This window comes from Petaurus breviceps, unplaced genomic scaffold, assembly GCF_028583685.1.
Source record: "Petaurus breviceps papuanus isolate PSGF00001 unplaced genomic scaffold, PetGlider_PUasm1.0 339, whole genome shotgun sequence".
NCBI classification, from domain to species: domain Eukaryota; kingdom Metazoa; phylum Chordata; class Mammalia; order Diprotodontia; family Petauridae; genus Petaurus; species Petaurus breviceps.
The window spans coordinates 90,114-106,973 of NW_027186112.1; the positions used below are offsets into that span (position 1 = coordinate 90,114).

The window sequence follows — 16,860 nt, forward strand, 5'->3', positions numbered from 1 at the left end:
CCACGGCCGCTCTAGAAGGGTAAGCCACACAAGGGGGTTGCATCTCAAACACCTAAGAAATCAGAGACTCTGGAGAGGACCCTGCCCTTGCCTTTGCACACTGGTGGCGGCCAGAAGCTCCTCCTTCAGCCTTGATGAAGCTCGTTTCCGGGCTGCTAACTTTAGAAACAAATTAAAAGCTAGAACGGGCAGTCTTCTTCAGCAGTGGCCCCAGTCACTATTTTGCAGGTGAGGAAACTGAGGCACGGAGCTTTGAAGTGAGTTGTCTGAAGTTACATGGTAACAAGGATTTGAACCCAAGACCTTTGACTCCATATTCAGCCCTTTTTCTACAGCACCCCACTTTACCTTTTAGATCAAATTGGGAAGGGAAAGGGGATAAGCAAATATATAGTGCCTACTATATGCCCGGCACTGTGCTAAGCGCTTTACAAATATCTCACTTGGTTTTCTCATAAACCGTTGGAGGTAGGTGCTGTTATTATCCATATTTTATAGTTTGAGGAAATTGAGGCAGAGGTTGGTTAAGTGACTTGCCCAAGGTCACACAGCTACTACCGTCTGAGGCAGAATTCCAACTGCCATCTTTCTGACTACAGGCCAGATAGGGGATAATAATCCTTGCTTTGCTTCCTCTTTAGTTGTAAGAATCTGAATGGTAAAGATAAAACTTTGTTCAATGGAATTATTTCAGTCATTTATTTAACAAATATTAAGTCGACAGGTATTTATTAGTCACTCTATGTGACAGGCATTGTATGGTAAAGTGGAAAGAATGCTTCATTGGGATCATAGCTTCATAGATTTAAAACTGAAAAGAACCTTGGAGATAATCTGGTCCAGAGGTGTCAAATTCATTCCAGAGTGGGGTGGGGTGAAGTTGAACCAGGTTAAAATGTTATTGGGAAATGTTTAACAAAATAAATAAAAATCCAAGGCAACACAATGTTAATTTGTGATTTCCTAAATAAATTTCTGAAAGAAATAAGTTTCTGTTTGAGTTTGACATCACTAGTCTGGTCCAACCTTTTCATTTTACAGATCAAACTGAGACCCAGTGAGTGACCTCCCTAAAATCACAGTCAGTCATTAAGCATTAAGTGCTTACAGGCATAGTGCTAATTGCTTAGCCTACAAAGAATGGCAAAAACAAGGTGCTGACCCTCAAGGAGTTCACATTCCAATAGGGAAAGCAACATGCAAAAAAATTGTACATCAAAGATATATGCAGTACAAGTGGAAGATAATATGAGAAGGAAGGGATTGAGGAGGGGGCAAGGAAGTAAGGAAAACAAGAATAGGGCCTCTGATACCAAATCAGATGCCCTTTGCACTGTTCCAGTTTCTTGAATTCTAGCTGCAAATGAGTTCTTCAGAGAAGGACTTGGTTATTTTCTAAATTCTGTTATTCCTCTAGTACTCAGTAATATCAGCAGCCTTGTCCACTGTAGATCCTCTCAAGGTTTACTTTCAGCCCTGGCTGAAATCCATGGTTTCAGTCACAAACCTTAGCGCTGCATTTGTTGCTCAAATGTTTTTGAAATATAAAATTATTTGGCTCTTCTCCCTGTGCTTTCCAAGTGCCCTCAATCTGGCAGGTATTGGGTACTCAGCAAATATGTGTGTGTGTGTGTGTGTGTGTGTGACCAGACCTAGGTGAAATACATCCTGCCAATGTGATCAGCAGCTATTAGTAATTTTTGAGTAATCATGGCAAATGGAGACATTACAAAACTAGAGATTTGATGGCCATCTCAATTTTCAGAAGAAGGCAGTTTCTTCAAACTGTAGGGAAGGTAGCTTGATATCTTTTCCTGGTAAAATTCAAGAATCTTATTAAAGCTATAGTTTGTGAATTCTTAGGAAAGAAATCATAATACATATATTACATATACACATATATACATGGATATGGATTTCAGCAAAGTATTTGACTAAATCAATGATATCCTTGTGGCCAAGAGGGATAGATGTGGGCTAGATGATAGTACATTTGGATAGGCTTGTAATTGGTTTTCTCACCAGATCCAAAGAGTGGTAATTATTAATGTTGTACTGAAGGGAGTCTTTAGTGGAGTGCTTTGGGTCTCAGTGCTTTGCCCTATTTCAACATTTTTATCAATAAATTAGAGAAAAGACCATGCTTACCTAGTTTCCAGGTTATAGGAAGCTGGGAAAAATAGCTATTGTGTTAGATGACAGTTGACAGAATTGGTATCCCCAAAAAAGATTAGGACAGGCAAAATGAAATTTAATGGGATAAATGTAGTCTTGCTCTGTTTCAAGATGGGAACTGCATAACTACAGGATGGAGATGGTATGTCTAAAAAGCAGTTCATGTAAAAAAAACCCTGGGGTTTTAGTGGGCTACAAAACTAAATATTGGCAGTATGAGTTGCTCCCAAAGAAAGGAATAGGGTCTAAGGCTGAATAAATAGATAATATACAGTGTGGAGTCAGGGAAGTAATCTGCTTATTTTCCCCTGGTTAGACCCCTTCTCAAGGATTCTGTCCAGTTCTGGGCATCCCATTTTAGGGAGAATATTTGACTATTTGGAATAAATCCAGAGGCAAGAGGTCTGAAGACCATCATGAAAATTAGTTAAAAGAACTGAAATACTTAGCCTGGAAGAAAGTGTTTGAGGCATGTGATAACTATCTTGAAATATCTGAAGGGACATCAGTCATGTAGAGGAAAGCTTCAGTTGATAAGTTTGATTCCAGAGAGTAGAATTGGGAGCAATGAGTGAAAGTCATAGGGAGGCAGATTTTGACTCAATATGAGGAAAAAAATTCCTAAGAATTATAACTGGTAGTGGAGTAGACTGACTGCTTCATGAAGTGAGTTCTCCATCTTGATGCCTTCCATTCGGGATTTAGTAATCCCTACGTGTGTACTGCTTTATCTCTAAAGAGTTTTCACATCTTATTTTGTGTTCTTCATGATATATTTCTTTAGGGATTTGAGGGTCATATTATAACACACTTTCCTCTGAACAGTCCAGTGGGATCAGTGGAATTGTTGTCCACATTTAAAAATTAGACTTGGACAAGTGACTTGCCTCAAGTCACATTGTTAATAAGAGGCATGAAGTGGCTCTTCAGCCAGGTGTCCTGGGTCTTAGACTAGAGTTCTTTCTACTATCAGGCTGCCTCCTTCATATAAAACCACTAGGATTTCATATGATTGAGAAAGCTTACCTCGTCTTCAAATGTCATCTCATTTTGCCCCCACTGAAGACTGATCTAGAAACTGGGGAACTTGTGATTATTTTTGAGATGAAGGGCTGAGGGGATCTGGATCTTATTGACAATTACAGTGAGATATGTACCATTAGTGGTCATCACCACTAAAACCCTTCCCTGACAAGGCGTGGAAAGAAATGTGGCATGAGAGAAATCTTGGAATCTTGAGTTTCAGCCAATGAAACCCACGCTCTGGCAATTCCCTTCTAGTTAGGAAGGCTTGACCAGTTGGTCACTGCAGTTCATGAAACTGTCTGCCAAGGTGAGGAGGGAACACACATCTGTGAATTCAAGAATCTTTTGAAGTATTAAACATCCGTTTTTGTAACTTAATGCCAGAGGTTAAACAGAACAAATTTAATAGGTCTTGAACTGTATTCATCGGTCAGGGTCCTCTTCTCTGTACTAATTCCTTCTACCTCCAAGGGTTGAATGAGATGCTGATTCTGTTCCTACTGGGCTTGGGTTCGTAGGGCTATTTCTGATATTTGAAGTTGTTGGAAAGCATGTTGGTGCATCACTCTATACCAGAGTAGTCCTTAGAGTTTCCTCCTCACCATAATATAGTTTTCATTTTCTTTAGGTACCCTCCTGTGCCCAGCAACAGGAACATTTATAGGTGAGACGGGGACAGAGCACGAGTTACCTCCTGTTGTACATCTTCTCAGCTTCTCACCTGGAACACAGTCTGGACTTCAACACCACCAGACTCCACTTCACCTCTGTGATTATGGTATAACTCCTCAAACTCTGCATCTTTCAGATTTCATACTTAAGTATTTCTGCCTCATTCCCTTATTCCCAATGAGCCCTCACGACCTTTCAGCCTTTTAATGTCCCTATTCCCAGCTGTAACCTCTGTCCCACTATTGTAATTTTGGCCTGACCATATGGGTGGTCCCTCCATGTAGAACAGGAAATGCTCTCCACAAAGAGCTGCCATGGCTTCAAGGACAGGACCTGTCTGACAATGTTAGTTCCTGTTGTGATGTGGTTATTAGGTAAGTAGATCAGATGAATGCGCTAGATGTGGTTTAAGCAGACTAGAGCTAAGCAGCTGACGGCCTCATCTTATTTTTGTGGTAAGATGAAGAGATAGAGATTAAGTGGTGTTTCATTTAGAAGAATTTGGAATTGAGTGACTGACCCCCAAAATAGTTATTAATGGTTTGGTGTTAACTTGGAAGGAGGTCTCTAAAGGGATGTTCAAGATGAATTTAACGGGATTAAATAGAAAGTCTTTTTAATTGAATTTAAGAAATCAACTTGGGGCGGCCAGGTAGCACAGCGAGTAAGAGCACTGGCCCCCCGTGTCAGGATGACCTGGGAATCGAATCCGGACTAAGACACTTAGCACCCACCCAGAAACACCTGGCCATGTAACCTTGAGCAAGTTACTTAACCCCAATTGCTTTAAAAAAAAAAAAAAGAAGAAGAAATCAACTTAACAAGGAGAGAGTATGGCTAGTATTGAAGGCAGCTGATGTATTGTGAGTTTGGGGTAGGGATGTATGAACATGTCTAATGATGTTCCTACTTATGATGAGACAGGTTGGAGAAACTTTGAGCCAGGTACTGAGCTCCCTCAGAAAGCAGCGAGGCCCTGGGCCATATTATATGAACAGATCGCGGTGAACCCCAGCAGAAGATAATGCTGAGTGATGGTGGCAGTGGGGAGTAGGGCTGTGCCTAGCTTTCTGGCCCTTTGGGGTGGGGAGGACAAAAGGAAGGGGCAGCTGTCTGTGGAAAAGGTAGCCAATGATATATTTCTGCAAGGGAAAGAAGATGGAAAGAGTGTGAAAAGAAGGGTTTTCTGGATGAATAGAAATCTGTTAGCAACTTAGTAGAGGTTTCAGTGGGCACAATGGAAGGTGGGGAAGTGCCTACCGTATACTAGGCACCTTGCTAAGTGCTTTATAATAGTATCTCCTTTGATGTTCACAACAGTCCTGAGAGGTAGGGGCTGATATTATCCCCATTTGCTTTAGTTGAGGAAACTGACTCTAGGAGAGCTTAAGTGACTGGGCAAGGGTCACATAGCTAGTAAGTGTCTGAAGGCACATTTAAGCTCAGGTCTTCATGAGAATTGGGATCAGTTGCAGGAAGCCCTGGAACCCAGCACTTTAGAGAAAGCGCAGAAGAGAAGAGAGTCAAGCAAGTCATTGGATTAAACTTGGTTGGTGTGAGAGTACAAGGAAAAGTAGTGAAAAAAAGAGGAGCCTGAATCACTGGGGATAGAGGGGGCAGATTTGTTCCCAGTTGTTTGGGGACTCACCCTGCCATGTTCCCATGATGATGGATGCTTGAGTTGGTGCACTGTTCCCTCTAAACACTGGGGACCTAGGATGTAGCAGCAGTAGGATATTCATTTTAGATATGGATCCCCCAGGGCTAGACAGAACTGCTTTTGGTGCTAACTCGGCAATTAGACATCATGGTAAGCATGAGACACACTTGGAACATGCCCTACATGTGGAGAATGTGGTCATTTGTGTGTCACATGTATGTAGTGCTTTACGGTTTGTAAAGCACTTTGTGTACATAACAGATTCAGCACAATCCAACAAGCATTTATGTTAAGTGCATACTGTGTGTGAGATATTTTGCTAGGAGATAGGAATACAAAATCAAGAAGAAAACTAATGCCTGCCCTCAAGGAACTTCTGCTCTACTGGAAGAATACAACATGTAAAGATAAGTATATACATGATAATTTGAGGAGGAAGAGAGCGTAAAAACCAAGGATATTAGGAAAGGCTTTCGTGTAGGAGGTGACACTTGACCTAAGGCATATTTGAAGAAGAAGTACACTCTGGGTATTGGGGATGGATTTTGTAAAGGCATGGAATGGGAAGGTAGAATGGAGGGGAAGAGTGGGTTTTATGGAGATGATGAGGACAGTTTTAGATGTATTGAGATATCTAATTGGAGATGTTTAATAGACAGTTGGTGATATCAGGCTGGAGCTTAAGAGGGAGATGAAGGGTGTGTATATAGACCTGAGAACAGAGTCCTGCCCAGGGTGGAACTTGGGGGGGCTTTGCCCCAGAGTATGAGAGAGAGAGAATGTGTGTGTGTGTATGTATGTATGCAATTAGTGCTGCAAGTACACAGGGAAAAGCTGAAGATGGAAGGGTGATCAGTATCCTTAGCCACTTCAGCCAACTTAGTTGCCTACACTACGGCTTTGAGGCATTTCCTCTTTCCCCACACTGCTGTGGCTCCTAAGTGCCTTCTACCCAAGCCCCGGCTGGAGGGTATGTGGGCATAGGAATGGTGGATGGCCCTTCATCTTTAAACCTCTGGGGACAAGGTGTGTGCCAAGAGGCAGAGTGGCAGTGGACATCTTATTGGCTTCAGAGATCTATGCTAGAAGCTTCCCCACTTCATGAAGGTCTGGGATCTTCCCCTGCAGTTGTGCTTCCTCAAAAACAGGAGGAGGAAGTGTAACTCAGAACAGAATGTGGAGATTAGATGTAGCTGTGATAGTGTAACAATCAGTCCTCTGCTGCTTGTGCTCATTTTGGCCTAACGATTAACATCAAGAAAACCCAGGTGCTCCATCAGCCACCACCACACCATCCATATGTGGAACCATCAGTTACAGCAAATAAAGAAGTTTTGAATGCTGTGGATAAGCTCACTTACCTTGGTATTGCACTTTTCAGGGACGTACACATTGATAATGAGGTTGACGTATGCATTGCCAGAGCTAACTCAGTGTTTGGGAGGGTCCAAAGGAAAATGTGGGAGAGAAGAGGTATTAATTAGTCTGACTACTGAACTGAAGGTCTACAGAGCCGTTGTGCTGACCCCATTGGGGTATGCCTGTGAAACCTGAACAGTATACCAGCACCATGCCAGGAAACTGAATCCCTTCCATTTGAATTGTCTTAGGAAGATTCTGAACATCACTTGGCAGGGTAAGGTACCAGACACTGAGGTCCTTACTTGAACTAAACTGCCAAGCATTCAAACTCCACTGCAGAGAGAGTAGCTCCGGTGGGCTGACTACGTTGTTCAAATACAAAATGTACACTTGCCGAAAAGACAATTATGGAGAGCTCACACAGGACAAGCGTTCACATGGTCAGAAGAAGCAATACAGGGACACTCTCAAGGTCTCTCTTAACTTTGGAATTGATTGTGTGACACGGGAGACACTGGCACAGGACTGCTCAGCATGGCATTCCCTCATCAGAGAAGGTGCCATGCTCTATGAGCAAAGTAGAATTGAAACAGCTCAAAGGAAATGCAGGATGTGCACATTTGGAGAATCCACCCCAACTGTTCAGGCTATTTGTTCCTGACCTGTGGTAGAGCATTCCGAGCTCATATTGGTCTGATCAGACACAGTCGGACACACAAAAACAACTCTAGCATAGTGATGTCATTTTTGGTCTTCTTTGAGAACAAAGGGCAACAACCAACCAATCACCTGATCATACAGCATCCTCTTTTACTCCCTACCCACACATGTCCTAGGCAAGTTATCTGTTTGGCTCCTGCTTCCCACTCTCTTGCCTTCTCCTGGAACAGAGAGTTCAGTTCCTTTGCCTGGGGGCCTGATCTTACTCACCATTATCTTTTGAGTAAGAAGAGAGAGATCTTTTAGATCTATATATCTAGCCTAGTCTCTAGAGTTCTAATTCCACATCAGCAACTGCCTATTAGCTGTTTTCAGCAAGAAGTTTCATAGTTTTCTTAAATTCAAGATGATCAAAGCAGAATTCATTATTTTTCTGATTCCCACCCTCTTCCCTCACTTCCTTATTTCTGTGGAGGGTATCACCATCTTTCTAATCACCCAGATATGAAAGTACATAACCTTAGCACAAAGCTTGGCCCATAGTAGGTGCTTAATAAATGCTTTTTCCCTTCATCATTCATCCTCAGTTCTTCACTCTCATTAACCCCCATATTAAAATACTTGCCAGTTCTTATTGATTCTACACAAACTCTTACATCCACCTTCTGGCTACTTACACCACAACCACCTTAGTTTAGGCCCTCATCACCTTTTGTCTAGTGATGAAGTATACTGTAATAACCTAATTAGTCTCCCTGCTTCCACACTTTGTTTTTTTTCTATTCATTCGTCATCCACATAGTTGCCAAAGTTATATTCCTAAAGCACAGGCCCAACCTTGCTATTCCTTGGCTTAAGAAGCCCCACTGGTCCTTGATGACTTCTAGATAAAAATATAAACTTCTCTGTTTTGCATTTGAAGTCCTTAAATATCTGGTGTCAGCGTCCCTTCCTAGGCTCATTACACATCCTTTCTCTTCATACACTCTGTGCCCCAGCCAAATCTGCCTTCTTGCTGTTCCTAATTTTCATCTTGGTGCCTTCACAGTGGCTGGTCCCCCATGCCTGAACAGGATTCTTCCTTTCCTCTGACTTATAGAGTGTACACCTTCCTTCAGAGTATAGCTCACCTCCTACAAGAGACCTTTCCTGATTCTGGTCAACTACTAGTGTATCCCCACTCCCATATTATCTTTTATTTAGCTTGTATGTACATTGTCTCCCCAAAGCTGTACAGTTTTAAGTGAATAAAGCTTTACTTATATGGATAGAAGTTGTTTTCCCAGTAGCATGTGAATTTCTTGAGGGGAAAGACTGTTTTGTTTTTTTGTTTTTGAGTGTCCAGTGCTTAGAACACTGATTTGCACATGGTAGATGTTTAATAAATGTTTGCTTGATTATAGTTTGTAACCCTTAAAATACTACAGAAATATGAGTTATAATAAAAATAATTAAAAGTAACAATATATACTTATAATAACTTTTATTATAACTAATATTACAGAAATAAGATATAATAAAATAATTATAAGTAGCAATATATGATTATAACAAAAACTTTTATTACAACTCATATTTTTATTATTATTTTTTAAAGCAATTGGGGTTAAGTAACTTGTTCAAGGTTACACAGCCACTTATTTGTGGGTGTGGTGCTAAGTATCTGAGCCTGGATTCAATCCCAGGTCATCCTGACTCTGGGGCCGGTGCTCTTACTCAGTGTGCCACCTGGCCACCCCTAAGCAATTGGGGTTAAGTAACTTGTTCAAGGTTACACAGCCAGGTGTTTCTGGGTGGGTGCTAAATGTCTGAGCCCAGATTTGTTCCCAGGTCATCCCGATTCTGGGGCCGGTGCTCTTACCCACTGTGCTACCTGGCCACCCCATCATATTTCTATTGTTACATGACTCATTTTCATAGTTCTTTAAAGTTTATAGGTACCTTTCTTACAACATGGAATATAAATGTATAAATGAGGAGACTGAGTCTCAGAGAAGCTATGTGATTTGTATATGATCACATAGATAGTAAGTGTTAAAAGTGAACTGTCTTCCAAGTCCAAGTTCTGAGGCAGAGGTCAGGAAAGACTTCAATATTTTAGTCTTTAGTATCTATGACCAGCCTTCTCACTCTCTTCAATTCTGTGTGTTTATTTTACACTCGGTTCTGGAATTCTCTCCAATAAATTCATTCATAGTATGATAGGACACAAAAGTTGGAAGGGACTTTAGAGATGGTTTAGTTAGACCCAGTGAGTCAATTAATAAACATATATTACATGCCTACTCTGCAAAGCCCTGTGTTAAACATTGGGGGAGATAGAGAGTTTGGATAAAATACTATCCCTTAACTCAAGGAGTTTACAGAGTAATAGGAGGATAAGTGACCCACACATAGCTATGGTACATAATTAATACATGTGATTACTATAATACATGTGATTACTATTGTACAGATAGCCCCAAAAAGTGCTTCGTGAGGAATGGCTTTTTCAATAGGGAAAGCTTTTTTGGGGAGGTGCCATTTTTAAATTGAGCTTTACAGGATGGGTAGGGGTTCAAAAATGGGGAAGGGAGATATTGCAGGCAAAGGGAATCGCCTGAGCCAGGGCAGGGAGGTAGGAGAGCACAGTATATAGTCGGGGGTGCAAGAACTTTTTAGTCTGACTAGAGTATGGAGGGCACAGAGGGTGGTGAAATAAAACAAGAATGAAAAAGCAGGGTTGTACCAGATTTTGGAAAGCTTCAAATACCGGACAAAGGAGCTTAAGCTTTAATTAAGAGGCAGAAGTGAGTCACTAGAAATTTTTGAGCAGAAGAATGATATGATCATATATATTTCTATGAATGATTATTTTCGCAATATAGGAGAGAAATGGAGAGGGAAGATGTGTAAGAGATAAGGACTTTTCTTAAAATGAGTTTCAATTTGATGATACTGTTTCTGCCTTTCAGTAGTCTGATTATGTTTTGTTTCTCATTTCAGATTGTAAAAGTTTTAATAAGAAAGAGGCTACACCAAAGCAAGAAATTACTAAAGAAAGTTGCATGGAACAATATGGGAAAAATTCCTAAGTGAAGCTTCCTAGGGATCAAAGTTTATGGAAGTCTTTGAAATGTAGGACAGTTTAGAGAGGCAGAGAGAGGTCTGTTGTAGAACTATAATTTACAAGATAACTCCTGAAGGAGAAATAAGGCATGAACATAAAGACTATAAAAGAAGCTTCCATTTTGAGCTCAAATGTTGAACTTCAGGGAAGTCATGAAGGAGAGAGACTTCATAAATGTGAGGCATGTGGCAAAAATTTCAAATATCAGTCAGATATTATTAAACACTTGAGAATTCACGCTGGAGAGAAGCCTTATGAATGTAAGGAATGTGGAAAATTCTTTAGCCAGAGCTCAGATGTTACCAAACATCAGCGAATTCATACTGGGGAAAAACCCTATGAATGTAATGATTGTGGGAAAACTTTCATTCATAGCTCACATGTTATTAGACATCAAAGAATTCATAATGGAGAGAAGCCCTGTCAATGCAGTGAATGTGGAAAAGCTTTTATCCAGAGTTCAAATCTTATTCGACATCAGAGAATTCATACTGGAGAAAAGCCCTATGAATGTAATCACTGTGGCAGATCTTTTAATTAGTTTTCATTACTTATTAAACATGAAAGAATTCATACTGGAGAGAAACCATATCAATGTAAGGAATGTGGAAAAACATTTATTCACAGCTCAGATGTCATTAAACATCAGAGAATTCATACTGGAGAGAAGCCCTATATATGTCTTGAGTGTGGAAAAACCTTCAGTCGTAGCTCAGGTGTTGTTAATCATCAGAGGATTCATACTGGAGAAAAATCATATGTATGTAATGAATGTGGAAAAGCCTTTAGAGGATGGTCAGGCTATGTTCAGCATCAGAGAACTCACTCTGGAGAAAAGCCTTGTAAATGCAGTGAATGTGAAAAAGCTTTTATTCGGAGCACACAGCTTATCAAACATCAGAGAATTCATAGTAATGAGCACATTCCAAAGAATAAACCAGTGAATGTAATGAAAAAAGAAAAAGGAGAATCTGGGAGAGCAGAGAAACCAGTTTAAAGCAGGTTTTCAAAAGTTTGTATGCTGTTGGAGGTCAGGCATTTAACTTGCATTATACACACCTATCTGACCATCTCATAAGAGTTGCTAAATAAGTGTTTATTGGTTCATCGTTTTAATAACTTGTGTGGCTGTTTCAGCCTCACCCCACCCTCATTTTCAGTTCTGAGGAGTACTAAGAGAACCGGGGTGATGTAGGTGTCAAAGATGGAGGATATTTGAAGAGGAAATAAGTGTTAAATATCAAGAACAGAGGTTGAGATGGGTGAGAACTGAGTAAATTAGCATGTCATATGGCCAGGAGGAAGGATGGAAACAAAAACTTAGTAAGTGCCTACTATGTGCTAGGCACTTTTACAAATATTATCTCATTTGATCCTCACAATAACACTGGGATAGATAATAGCATTATTATCCCCATTTTGCAGTTAAGGAACTACTGTAAACCAGGAAGAACACTAGTTACTAAGATACCTTAGAGCAATTTGAATCGGTCCTCCATTTATTTACTGAATGCAGAGGTCTTTTCCAAATTTTCTGGGAGGCAATTTACACAATAGGCATGTGTAGTTAGTTTCTTTTCTTTTTTTTTTTAGAGGTTTATTTTCTTGAAATTGTTGGAGGAAGACTGTCATGTTAGCTTTCAATGTAACTAAAGGATAGAGAGTGAGGTCTCATTTTAATGGTGTCATCCCAAATCCACAGAGGCAGATTTTGGCTTAGTATAAAGAAATACTTTCAAACAATTAGAATTTAGGATTGGGAATAGAAATATCCAGAAATGGAATGGTTGCTTACAGAAATAGCAAGTTCCCAAGCATAGTAGGTTTTCTTCCCCAAATTAACAAGCATTTCTTTACCTCTCACTAAGCTTTCCCCACTGAGAAAAAGAGAAACAAAACTTTTATGCATTGTCAAGCAAAACAAATTTCCAAATCTGTCCAAAAAGTATCACTTAAGTCTTCAATAGGAAGCTGCACAGACACTTGTCAGACATCTCATAGAAGAGATTCCTGCTCAGATAAACATTGTAGTAGAGGACCTCTCAGATTCTTCCCATTCAGATTCTGTGATTTTAAAAAATTAGCACTGGGGCAGAAGCAGGAGGAAGCTGGCATTTGGATGTGGTAATGCCCTGTCTTCAGAGTGAGACATGACTGAACAGCAACCACAATGCCCTATTTTCATCTGCATCAAGTTATATTTTTCTTTACTGAAAAAGTTTGATGTCTTCTGTTTTCATGTAAATCTCTGAACAACCTTCCTCCTCCCTTACCCAGTAAGAATTTTTTCAATTCTTTTTTTAATTTTTAATTTGTTTATTTTTAGTTTTCAACATTCATTTCCACAAGATTTTGAGTTACAAATTTTCTCCCCATCTTTCCCCTACCCCCCCACCCCGAAATAGCGAGACTTCTGAATACCCCTTCCCCCAATCTGTTCTCTCATATCCTCCCCCATTCCACCTCTAACTTTCTAGTAGGGCAAGATGGATTTCTATACCCCAGTGCCTGTATTATCTTATTTACCAGTTGCATGTTTTAAAAAATGTTATTTTTTTTAACATTGTAACAAAGATTTTTTAAAAAGAGAAAAAAAACCAGTTAAGCAAACCTAACCAATACATTGACTGTGACACTTTATTCCATACCTATAGTCCTCCACCTCAGCAAGTTGAGGAAAGATTATTTCCTCATTTCTCCTCTGGGGTAAAGCTTGGCCATTATAATTATACAACATTCTTTTGTTTGTTTTTTTTTCTTTGCAGTTATTCATGTGTATGTTGTTTTCCTGCTTTCAACTTACTTTATAACAGTTCATAACAAGTTTTCCCATGCTTTTCTGAATTCTTCATATTCATCATTTCTTAGGATGCACAAATGCTCCATATTATGTGTCTTTCTCAATGAATATCTACTTTGTTTCCAATTCTTTGAACCATAAAATGTGCAGCTATGAATATTTTGAGTGATAATGTATATTTATAGATAGGAGTGCATGTATATGTGTGCATACATACATATGCTTTCTGTCTTTAACTTGATTGGAGTAGCAGTAAGATCTGTGCTCCAAAGGGTATGGACACTTTAGTAACCTTTTTAGGGGCATAATTCCAAGTTGTTTTCCAGGTTGTTTGTACTAATTCACAGCTCTACCAAGTGTCTTAATGTGGGTCTTCCTACAAACCTGCCAACAATGACTTTCCATTTTTTGACATCTTTGCAAATTTGCTGTGTTTGTAGGGAAGTTTGATTTGCTTTTGTGAAATTTTTATTTGCTTTTATTATTAGAGATTTAGCAAAATATTCCTTAATTTAGCAAAATATTCCTTATGGTTTGCAGTTCTTTTAAGAACTATCTTGTTACAGCCTTCAATCATTTATCCATTGGAGGAATGGCTCTTGGTCATATATTTGTACTATACATTTTGAATCTTGGCTCTGGAAGCAATAGATTTAGCTCTAATACTACCTGTGATTCTGATAGAATCTGATAGAATTCACCTATAAATGCATATGGAACAGATTTTTTTCTTTAATAGATTCTTTACAGCTTAGTCAACTAACATTTATTAAGTGCCTGTTGTTGTGCCAGGCATTGTGCTAAGTGCTTGGGGATAGGCAAAAAACAATTTCTGCTGTCAAGGAACTCATAGTCTAATGGTGGGAGACAGCACACAAACAACTATGTGCAAACAGTTCACATATATACACACACACACATACGTGCATATATTTGTATACATATGTATATACACACATACATACATACACCTATATCTGATTAATTGGAGTTAGTCTCTGAGGGAAGACACTAAGATAAAAGAGGACTAGCTAGGAAAGGTTTCTTGCAGAAGATGAGGCTTGAAGTTAAAGGCCAGAGATGAGGTGGGAGAGCATTCCAGGCATGAGGGACATCTAGTGAAAATAGTGAAGAGATTATGTTTAGTATGAGGAACAGCAAGAAGACCAGTGTCCCTGGATCAAAGGATGTGGAGGGGAGTAAGGTGAGAAGACCAGAAAGGTAGGAAGGGGCCCGATTATGAAAGACTTTGAAAGCCAAAGAGAGGATTTTATGTTTGATCTAGTAGGTTAGAGGGAGCCAAAGGAATTTATTAAAGGTGGGGTGGTGATTGAATATGATATGGTTGGATTTGGATTTGACAGCTAAGTGGAGGATTGGAATGGGAAAAGAAGCAGGCAAACCAACTAGCTAGTTCAATTTCATTTTCTGAAATTGAATTAAGATCTCTAGTTCATATCAAGTTATATTTTAAAGGTCTTGAATACGCATGATTTATTTAATTTGCATTTCTGCAGCTTTTTAAGGTTTATAAAAATGATATTCTCATCATAGCCTGGTGAGGTAGGTATTAGTGCCCATTCTTTGAAACAGAAAATGGGCTTAAGAACTGAAGGGACTGCCCTGCGGTCACACAATGAAAAGTCTTGGGGTCAGGATTCCTATGGTCATAGCATTTAGAGCTGAAAGAGACTGTAGAGCTCATCTAGTCCAGTGCCTTCACTTAACAGGTAAACAAGCTAGAGAGGGGAAATAAGCAAATAGTGAAAATCTAAAAGGTTTATAACAATCCAGGGTAAAAAATAGAAAATAAGAAACATTTTTTACCTTTAAGTAACTGATTTTATTGGAGGCAGTGGAGAATTCAGCACAAACATAGATATGCATAATAGAGTTGGTAGTTTAGGGACAAACGAAAGATAAGCAAAGAGCTCAATTTTGAGGGAGGAAGAGGAATAGTAGCTCACATTTATTTATTTGGTGCTTACTATGTTCCAGGGACTTTACAATTATCTCATTGATCCTTCATAACAACCCTGTGACTAAGGGAGATGCTATTATTACCCTCCATTTTACAGATAAGGAAACAGGCAAAACAGTTTTACTTCCTGGTGTCACTTAGTAAGTGTCTGAGGCTAGATCTGGACTCGGGTCTTCTGACTCCTGGGACCCAGACCCGTGGGGAAGGGAAGACTCCATAGAAAAAAGAAATGGATTCTGGAAGTAATGTTTTGTAGGAATGGTGAACCCAAGTGAATGTGTGAAAGCAAGAGATGTCAAGGGCTTTGAGAAGCTGTGTGAAGTGGTGACTGTAAGAGTGGAGGAGGCGGATGTGTAGGATGAGGTGAGACAGGAGCATACGGGCAGGGAAGAATCTAAGCTCCCGGCTGAAGCTGGTTAACAGGGCGGGCGGCCGTGCCTCAACAGCCACGGGCAAGTCTGACCCAGGAGTGGGGGCCGATGGACAAGGGGCTGTCCAGCAGAGCGGACCTAGCAGTGCACAGTCACCCCCACGGGGAAGTGTCCTGTGATGAAAAGGCGGAGGCTGAGTGTCGTGGGGGTCGTCCTGCGGTCAGCCCGACCCCTAGGGGGCGGCGGCGCCCAGCAGGGCCCTGCCCCTCAACGCTCAGCCTCCTCTGCCGTCCGCAGTGCAGAGTGCAGGGCCTGGGGTCGGGGAGACCCGAGTTCCGACACGCTCAAGCTCAGACCCAGTCCTCGGATGTCTTCCCAGATGTATGACCCTGGGCGAGTCCGCTTCACCTCTGCTTGCCTCGGTTTCTTCATCTGTCAAACGGGGATAATAGCACCTACCCCCAAGGCTGTTGTGAAGGCTGAATAAGAGCATATTTGTAAAGCTTCCTCCGGCTCTCCCCTCCCTAGTTTTCCAGCGGACACCGAGCCCACTACGCGCCCTGCTGGGCGCCTAGAGCGTCGCCGGAAGTGCGACGGCTAGGACTGAGGTCGGGCGGGAGGCCGAGGAGCACTTCCTGTTGGAGACGCGGCTCGGAGTGTGTGATGTGGACATCTTCCGCACCCTGAGAAGACCTAGTGAATCTGCGTGTTTCTCAGGATTGAGGGTAAGCCCGCGCGGCGGGGTCGGCACCAGGCTTTGGGAGTTGCGCACTTCCCCGCGGTCCTGTGGGGAAAAGACAGAGGGCGCTGTGGCTGGCTCCTGTACCAGGTCGTTGTACGCGTGCGCCTGCGCGTTTGCGTGGTGATGAGGGTGGGGGTAGGTTGGGTCCTGACTCCGGGCGAGTCGGTGCCGGGAAGGCGGCTGGACCAACGCGTCTTTTTGTGCGCCTGCGCGTTACAGCCATCTTTGTCACGTGCTTTCTATGTCCTGCGCGCGGTGTGTGTGTGTGTGTGTGTGTGTGTGTGTGTGTGTGTGTGTGTGTG

At 41.1% G+C, this 16,860-nt stretch overlaps 1 pseudogene; it reads left to right on the top strand.

Annotated features, from left to right (window-relative positions):
* The first annotated feature begins 90 nt into the window (after window positions 1-90).
* The window catches only part of LOC138167944 (zinc finger protein 850-like), a 50,851-nt pseudogene continuing 34,081 nt past the window's right edge, over window positions 91-16,860 (top strand).